The following is a 9,374-nucleotide window of genomic DNA, read 5'->3' on the forward strand; positions in this document are numbered from 1 at the left end:
GGGATCAGACTTCCAGTGCAAACTTAGGAGACAAATTATATCCAAACTGTAACAGTCTTGAAGTTAAGACTTTCACCTTAAGTACTACATCTCTTTTTTATTTTCAGTTTTTATTTTTTTGCAAGTAGAGAGGGAGAGAGTGGGTGTGCCAAGGCCTCCAGCCACTGCAAACAAACTCCAGACGCATGGGCCACCTTGTACATCGGGCTTGACGTGGGTCCTGGGGAATCGCACTCCAGTTGTTAGTGTCTACAGGCAGGAGCTTTAACCACTGAGTCATCTCTCCAACCCGAGTTCTGCTTCTCTGAAGCATCTTTACAGAGTCCTGTATCCTTGGTCATTTGCAGTACATTAAAGGCTCTGTTCAGATCCTGAAAAACAGAACTTTAAGGAGAACAGTGTTGGAAGAGTCTGTTTCAGGTATATATCCGTCTGATCTGCTCGCTGATCTACAACGCACTGTGCTGTTTTCTTGCAGGAAAGTGATGTGACTTATTTAGCAAGCTCTCTCCTCTTACATATTTCATAATGGAAGCTACTTGAAAATTGGCTCTGTTGACAGTGTTTTTTGTTTTGTAAATTAGAATCTCTGTGAACTCAAACGCAAAACAACTAGGAGAACTGGTTTGGAACTAAATGTGTTTGTAAACAAGTTTCCATTTTAGTTCAACAGCTTTGTGTAGTTGAACTTTGAAATTGTGACTTAACAGTCATGTTATATCCTGGCACAATAAATTGCCATGTCAGAAAGCATAATAGATAACTGGAAAAGTTTTTATGTATGTTTAAAAGAGAAGTTTAGGGCTGGAGAGATGGCTTAGCGGTTAAGCGCTTGCCTGTGAAGCTTAAGGACCCCGGTTCGAGGCTTGGTTCCCCAGGTCCCACGTTAGTTAGCCAGATGCACAAGGGGGCGCACACGTCTGTAGTTCGTTTGCAGTGGCTGGAAGCCCTGGCGTGCCCATTCTCTTTCTCTCCCTGTATCTGTCTTTCTTCCTGTGTCTGTCACTCTTAAAAGAAATAAATAAAAAATGAACAAAAACTATTATAAAAAAAAAAGAGAAGTTTAGCACTCAGGAAAACAGTGTTGAAAGGGTTCATCATTCATTTATTCACTCACCAGTTACTTTAAATGCTGCACACAACTGTAGTGTAAGAAAAATACATACCTTCATGAGATTAACTTTCTAAGGTATGGACAGTAGGTGGAAAACAGTTCATTATTAATGAAAATTTGGAGCAGTGTGCTTCCCTCCAAGGTGTCACAAGGAAGCATTACGGTAAGGCTGTGCTGCTTGATGTAAGAACCACAGCCGCAGGCCACTGCTGAGCACTTAAAATTTGTCCACACGGAGATGTGTAATAAATGTAAAATGCACACCAGATTTCAAAGCATGAGTGCTAAAAAGGAATGTAAAATATCTAATATTTATTGATACGTTCAAAATAAAATATTTTAACATGTTAGGATAATTTAAATTCTACTTACAGAAAGTTTTAGAATAACATTGGTTGAGAGTTTTACTTGCATTTGTTTCTATTGGTCAGCTCCACTGTGAAGATGAAGCTTATTTCTCATACTCTAGACGTGATTTGGTTAGGTCAGAGCTATTATTAGATATGGTACTTGATATTTTCAGACAGAAAGGAAGAAAGTATTTGTTGCTTGCTCTGTGGTAAAACTTGGAAGCATGTGAATTTGAACTAACGATGGCACTGTGAGAAAGCATCTGATGTTTTGTTTCATCTTGTTCCCTCTATGTCTCCTGTCTGAACATGGTGACTCCTCACAAAATAGTACGGTAAGAAGCTTGTATCCATTCTGGGTTCCTGCAGCCTTTCCTGTAACAGTGAAAGGACAGACAGGGCATCCTTGGCTTGGAGACCCTGTCTAGCCCTCCTGCTTGGAGGGTGCATGTGGGTGAAGTCACATGGTGACTTATGCTTGTGGGGAGGCTGTGTAACTGCCTGCTAGAGGGTGAGCTGTAGGTGAGTGAGATGTTCCTGTGCCCTGCCTCGGTGAGGACCCAGTGTGGGACCACAGCTCTCTCCTGTGGCTAAAAAGGTACCTGCAGTGGCTTCACTGACAGCACTCAGGAAAAGGGAAGGAGGGAGGGAGCAAGGGGGAAGCAGAGGCCATGGTCCTCCTGCGGCACAGAGCTCTTTTCCATGGCCTGCTTTCCAACATAGATATAGATCTCACACAGTGCTGCTCAGTTTTGTTTCAACTTATAGCCACAATTAATAAGTTCCTTTCCCATTTAATCCAAAATAGGATGATTTTCTCCTTTCAGATATTAATCATGAAATTACTTATTCTAGAATTTCTGTCAGCATAGATCAGATTCCAAAAAAGGGAAGACAGAATCAAAATTGTGCACCTTAGAGCAAGTATGCATTATAAAGTTTCCGGGTTGGAGGGATTTCTGCCCTTTTTGTTTGAAACAGATTTACTGTGTAGCCCAGGCTGACTTTGGACTCATTGTCCTCCTGCCTTGACTTCCTGAGTGCTGGCATTAGACGATGCACCTCCCGCCCAACACCCTTTGTGTTTCCAAGGAGTATATTTAAGTGTAGCGTAATGCTTACAGCCACACAGAGCTGTGAACAGTTCTTAGCTTGCAGAACTGTCATGCAATCAAACATTTCATCACTATCACTAGAAATCCCCCAGGGCTCCTGCAGGTTTCAATTCTGTGCTGCTTCCTGCCCCTGCTTTGGGCAGGGCAGTGTGACCTGGTGGCAGTCAGTCAGGATTGGTGAGCCCCTGGCAGAATATTCTCGAGTAGACATCAGGACAGCCACGCAGTGCAGAGCAGCAGACAGATTACATTGGCGGGGGGGGGCGGGGGGGGGGATGAGACTAGACCAGGCAGGGTGGAAGGAGACAAAGGAAGATTACCATGGACCAGCAGAAAGGTGAGAAATGCAGTGGCACCCATTTAAAGTATGGGTAGGAAAAGGAAGTACTTATCCTTACAGAGGTCTATGGAAGGGGAAAGTGGCCCTGTCTCACCGGATACAAGAAAGGAAGGCTTGTGCAGTGAGGAGCTTACTCAAGCAGTACAGTGGTAATGCAAGAATCTTTGGTTCCCTAAACCAACAGAGCCTGTTAAACTGCGAAGTTCTTACGTGCTAGCGGGATGTTAATGTTGGCAGAGTTATATAAACCACACGCCTGAGGGCTTACATTAAAGTGTGCTAAGTAAACATTTCAAAGTATTCTTAAATCATGCTAAATGTAATCCTTGTTTATTTTCCCTTGGCTTCTGGCTTATTGTGATTTTTAGATTTTAATGACCCTAGTCAACAATAGGAAAGCAAGGTTTATAAATTTACCCAAAATGCACATTTGTCTTAAGTGCTGGCAGACAGAAGTCCATTGGTGGCTTCCGATGACTAAGGGACATACAGCCACAGTACGTGATCTTTTCCAGATTTTAAAACATTTACAAACTTTATACGAACAATTTCAGTTTAATTGGCAAAAGCCACCAGCTTAATTCATGTTAACTTAAGAAATTAAGTTAAATTGGACATTGTCATTGTTAAACAGACAGCTCTCAGTTTTTGCTATTACTTCAAAGTTACTTTCCAGTCTTAACTTCCTGGTATCTGGGACTCGGAGTATAGGTTTCTAAGTTCTTAGTCAGTAGTTAATGTGAGTTGAAAAATTCTCTTCCTTACTAAGACTTTTTCCTCAAAAAAGTATCCAGTTTCAGGTCTGCATTTCAAGTTGTTACAAGATAATGAAAACTTGCAAAAAAAAAAGAATTTATAAACTGAAACATACCACAAACAGTAGTTCCATCAATGTTTACTTGATCCAAGAATAGACTGTATAAGAAGGTCTCATTCTTAATTCTCTGAGTTATAATGTGGGACTTGGTAGGGACCTTTGCAAGCAGCCAAATCCTTGGTAGCATTCAGCTCCCCAATAAGAATTGCTGGCTCCTGAGACAACAAGGGAACCTCAGTCCCTAGTGCTAACCCTCTGCAGTGTACCTAGAGAACCGGATTCTCTCCACATTCTCTGGTGTTTCATGGGAGGGAAATGCAGCTGATCTTGGGTCCACCTCACTTTCCTCTCCTTCCTGCTTCTCCTCCTTTCATTGTTTTGTAGCACTTCTGGGGTCCAGTTGCCAACTGGGGTCTCCCTGTTGCTGCCATCAACGACATGAAGAAGTCTCCAGAGATCATCAGTGGGCGGATGACGTTTGGTAAGAGTGCGCACTGGGCAAGGGAGGAGGGTACACATTATGTGGCTCCTGCACACGTCTCAGTTTTGTGGCACCAGATATGCCCATTAGAAAGGCACTGAATGTGCCACCTCCAGAAGGCAGAGCAGAAGTGAGAGTAGCACCTACTTGCTAGGTCCACTTCGAGGGAGTGTCATCTTAGTCCTCCTGGCAGCCAGCCCAGCAGGTCTGGACTATAAACTCAAGCTGTGCTGAAGTTGACGGGAAGTCTCAGGGTGTAGCAGTTCCTTCAGGGATGGCTTGGAAGCAGTGCTAGCAGGCAGCGGGACAGGCAAGAACTGGTGCTGACTGTTCTTGCTAACAATCTGCTCTGCAGTGTTTTCATAAGAAACAAGCAGCATGCAGGTAGTACACAGAGCTGCCGTGCGTGCTCTTCTCAGGTGTGTGAGCAGCAGTGTTTGCTATCCGCCAAGGCTCGGCAGGCTCGTTTCGACCAGTGGTGACCCTTGACCTCGTGGTTCCTTTAGCCTGTTCCCTAGGTTCTCACGTCCTTTGCTTTGATGTTTTCCAGCCCTCTGTTGCTACTCTTTGACGTTCATGAGGTTTGCTTACAAAGTGCAGCCTCGAAACTGGCTTCTGTTTGCGTGCCACGCAACAAATGAAGTGGCCCAGCTCATTCAGGGAGGACGGCTTATCAACTTCCAGTAAGCACACCTTGGTGGATTTGTTTGGAGGAATTGGTGTGGGTGAAGTTAAGGTCTTGGTCAGAGGTAGTGGGGAGCTGGGGTGAGTCTGGGAACGCTGACTTATTAACCTGGACGCTAACCAGTGTTACAGACGTGTTACATACAGGTGTCCTCTAAAAGCACACTGAGCCTCTGCAGTTGGCAGTGGGATCTGCTCCTCATTGTCTGTCTCTGATTACTTCCAGGAGGAGCAAGCAGGCATCTGCATAGCAGTGGTGAGAACCCACCATCCTGCCACTGCTACGGCGTCACACACCCCATCAGCATATGGTCTTGCTGAGGAGGCACGGCATGTTTACCCACCCTACCATCTGTCCAGAGATAGCCAAGACTCCCCAAACCAACTCTCTGAAGCCTTATATACAAGTGCTCAATATTTTATTTCTTTTCATAAAATGTGCCACTAGTTAAATAATTTCCAATAATGAGTTTATCTCCAGTAATCTGAAATAATGTGTGTATTATCAGTTGGGATTTGCTTACTAAAAACTGGAGAGAACAAAACTTTATAATGCCAAGCAATTAAGTGCTCAGAATTCTTGCCTTGTTCTTTAGTGACAAGACATACAGTAGCTGTCCCCACACCTGCAGCGTGACTTCCAGTGTTGAAGAAGTGTCTTTCCGTGCAGTGTACAAATGCTGATGCTGTGACGTCATGGCAGTAAAGGACTTAACTATTCACTCTTTGGGTCTGAGTATGTGTGTCTGAAGGGATGGTGGTGATCTGGAGCACTGGCTCTTCTGGAGAGCGCCTGCCCACCTGTTCAGAGTGCTCATGGCTGCACTGCCATCCTCCCCCTCTACCTTTGAAGCACACAGACCTTTTATGAGGGGTGGATGGTGGTGGAAGAGGCTGGAAGACACCGGGTACTTGGCAGGGCCAGAGCTCCCCGTCATCCTTAACTCTCGTCCTGCCAAGCTGCACCCAGGACCATGGCTAAGCCAGCTCCACTGGGAATGGGGCCACCCCATGGCTCTCACGGGCGTGTTGTAACAAGAAGCTGCCTGAATTAGACTTCAGGTTGGTTAAAGAACCATGATTGTTCCACTAAGTTTAGCAGTTCCTTGTGCTTGATGCATTATCCCAACTACCAAGACAGCATAACAACTGTGACCCTGCTAGGCGTCTGTCCTGGCCCTCTCTCTGGAGTGAGCCATGATCAGATTGTGTTTGTTTGATTCTTCTTCTTTTTCACACCGTGGGGAGTCCCCAGCCTGCCAGAAGAAGAAGGCTGGCCAGGCCCAAGACCCAGAGCGGCAGGGACCTAACAATAGACATGGCAGATGGAAAGGTCCCTGCTGAAAGCCAGTCAGTGAATCAAATCTGTGAAGGTGTCTCGTGAGCCTGAGAAGGATAGCCGAGCAATTACTGCTAGCCAAAGCCTCGTCACTGGGGAGAGTGAGCCCTGTCCCTGTCCAAGCAGTCAGTATGCGCAGATGAGGAAGCTGAGTCCAGGGTGCCCAGGCACCAAAAGTGCACACACGCACCTCCCTTAGAGTCACAGGAAGCTCTCAGCTGTTGTGGTTTGAGTCAGATGTCCCCCATAAACTCATGGGTTCTGAGTGGGTGGTTCCCAGCTGTTGCTAGTTGGGATGTGGAGTCATGCTGGAGCAAGTGTGTTGTGGGGACGCACTTAGAAGTAGCTCAGCTATTGCTGGGGCAGAGGTTAGGTCCAGTCTCCACCATCCTTCTCCAACCAAAGAACTTCCTTGCGTCAGTGCTCTGGGCCAGGAGCTCTGTCCTGGTGGTGGGAAGGCACCTGCAGCAGTGGGCCTGCTTTAACTCGGGCAGCAGCAAGCGTGTCTCACGTAGCAGCAAGGGTGCACGACAAGTGGCTGAAGCAGAAGAAAGCTGCATTTTCCTGTCAGCTCCCGATTCCTCATTCACCACAGCAGTGAGACCAGATTCCCAGTGGCCTGGAAAAGCTGGGTGCCATAGCCCATGCCTGTGCTCTAGGTGCTGGGGCAAGAGACCCAGGAGGGCCCAAGGACTTGTTAGCTAGCCAGTTTAGCTAAATTGGTGAGATGTCTCGAGATGAAGAGTGACTGCCAAACATACCACACAAACATATGCATACTACACATAGACCCCCCCCCCAAATAATTGCCAAAAGCAAATTTAAGTGTATGTACTGCTAAAGGGAGCATCCTTGGTTGCTTTACAGTCAGTATCTACTGTGGAAAAAGGGTACACAGGACCTCCAGGAGCTTGGGTTGTAAGAAGCAGCTTTTCATTTTTTGAGATGGTTGTGTACTGACCTTCACATTGCTCGGACAAAGCACCGACCAAAGCAGCAGACAGGAGGAAAGGGCTCACTTTGGCTTACACTCTCAAGGCAGCTTCGTGATGGCATGGGGAGGAGGGTAGAGCAGAGGCTGCACTTCATTCTTACCACAGCAGCTGGCAGAAAGCAAAAGTGAGCTGAGCTCTAGCAAGGGGCAAGTTGGGCTATAACACTGTGGTATCTTGAATTGGGGGTCCCCTATGAACTCATGTGTTTAGAATACTTGGTTCCCAGCTGATGACAGTTTGGAAATTGGAGCCTTGCTGGAAGAGATGTGTTGTTGGGGGCAGGCTTAAGGGCGTTTTGACCAGTTTCCCTTGCCAGTGTTTGGCATGCTCCCCTGCTGCTGTTGTCCACCTGATAATGGCCAGGAGGTGATGTCTAGCCTCTGCTCATGTCATGTTTTTCTTGCCATCATGGAGCTTCCCCAAGTCTGTAAGGTAAGATAAGCCCTTTCCCACAAGCGGTTTTGGTCAGATGCTTTGTGCCAGTAATGAGAAGGTAACTACAACACACCCTGAAGCTGGCCCCCAGTAGTACACCTCCAGCAAGGACCTATCTCCCAACTGGGGACCAAGCGCTTAAAACACATAAGCTTGTGGGGGACATCTGATTCAAACCACCACAGCTGGGTTTCCCTAGAATCCAAGCTGTGTCCATCAGGCTGACCTTGAACTGACAACCCTCCTGTGTCTGCATACCCAGAACTGGTGTTGGAAGTGTGTTTCCGTCCCTGGAGTCCTTGAGCTTTGTGTATTAGAATGGAGGCTGTTACAGCACTGGGTGAGTCTGCAAGGGCAGTGCATTCACTGTTTAGTGTCAAGGTCTGGGACCCAGGCTCAGTCTCAGTGCCATCTGATGCCTCCCGCTGCATTTTGGTACATGTCGGAGAACACCATGGACAGAGTGAACGCTGATTGAAAGAGTATCGGGATTTAAGTAAGGCCTGCAAGATGAAATTTTGCAAACCCAGGGCTGGGCTGATGTGAAAACCTGGTTACTTGAGAAGCCCAGCAGTACATACGCAGATGTTTACAGTTACAAATAACATCATCCTAAGGTGATTTTTAAAATAAGGACTAGAAATATTCTCAACTTCAAATAACAAAAATGAAGTTTAAAGTCCCAGTGAGTTGTAAGGAACTAAGATAATACTGATGACTGTTTTCAATACTGGGTGCCGAGTTGGTCTTGGCTACAAATGGTAGCTCATTTCCTTCTTACACAGTGAATTAAGGCAGAGGTGAGAATTGGTGAAACATTCCCTGTGCAATCAAGAATTTCTAGTCCACACAGTGGGGATCTTGGCTCTGCGTGGGTGACCACAGTGTAAATCCTGGTCCCATGAAGGTTGACCACAGTTGGCCCATGTGTGTTTGAAGGGGGTAGGCACTCCACAGGCTGCCAGTGGGAGGAAACTGGAGACGATAGTGGCCTTTTGTTTCATAACCTCCTGACCTTGGCTGGCTTTAGACCACAGCCGTTTTCTCAGCCCTCTTTCACGCTGTCGTCATGATGCAGTCACGTCGCCCAGAGCCTCGGGTGGCATGCAGCTGCTCCTTGTCTTTTCACGTGTACATCTTGGACTTCTTTTTTTTTTTAAGTTTTTATTTATTTATTTGAGAGCGACAGACACAGAGAGAAAGACAGATAGAGGAAGAGAGAGAGAATGGGCGCGCCAGGGCTTCCAGCCTCTGCAAACGAACTCCAGACGCGTGCGCCCCCTTGTGCATCTGGCTAACGTGGGACCTGGGGAACCGAGCCTCGAACCGGGGTCCTTAGGCTTCACAGGCAAGCACTTAACCGCTAAGCCATCTCTCCAGCCCCATCTTGGACTTCTTGAGTGTTTTCTAGTGTAGTATAAAAGCTTTATAGGCAAGAACGAGAAAACAAACCCAAATTGGCACAATGCCTAGGAACACTGACATTGCAGCAGATTACTGAGAGGACGCTGAGTAGCGTGAAAATAGTCCCTTGTGTGTTAAGGTCTAGCCGTGAACATCAGGACTGGGCGTCACGGGAAGAGTAGGGCATGCACTTATGACACCCTGGGAACTGAGCCAGAGCTACCGAGCCAGCAAGGTTAGCCATCACTGCTGTCCTGGTTTTACCCTGAGGACCGTGGAGCGAGAACTGGCCTGAGCCAG

General features: G+C 46.7%; 1 long non-coding RNA gene across 1 annotated transcript; it reads right to left on the bottom strand.

Annotated features, from left to right (window-relative positions):
• Positions 1-1,406: 1,406 nt before the first annotated feature.
• Positions 1,407-8,914, bottom strand: LOC123463343. The gene is made up of 2 exons (XR_006638890.1): positions 7,929-8,914; positions 1,407-7,343 (listed from the first exon to the last, which is right to left on the bottom strand). It is a non-coding gene; the product is annotated as an uncharacterized LOC123463343 (long non-coding RNA).
• Positions 8,915-9,374: the final 460 nt, after the last annotated feature.

Source organism: Jaculus jaculus, chromosome 9 (genome assembly GCF_020740685.1).
Source record: "Jaculus jaculus isolate mJacJac1 chromosome 9, mJacJac1.mat.Y.cur, whole genome shotgun sequence".
NCBI lineage: Eukaryota > Metazoa > Chordata > Mammalia > Rodentia > Dipodidae > Jaculus > Jaculus jaculus.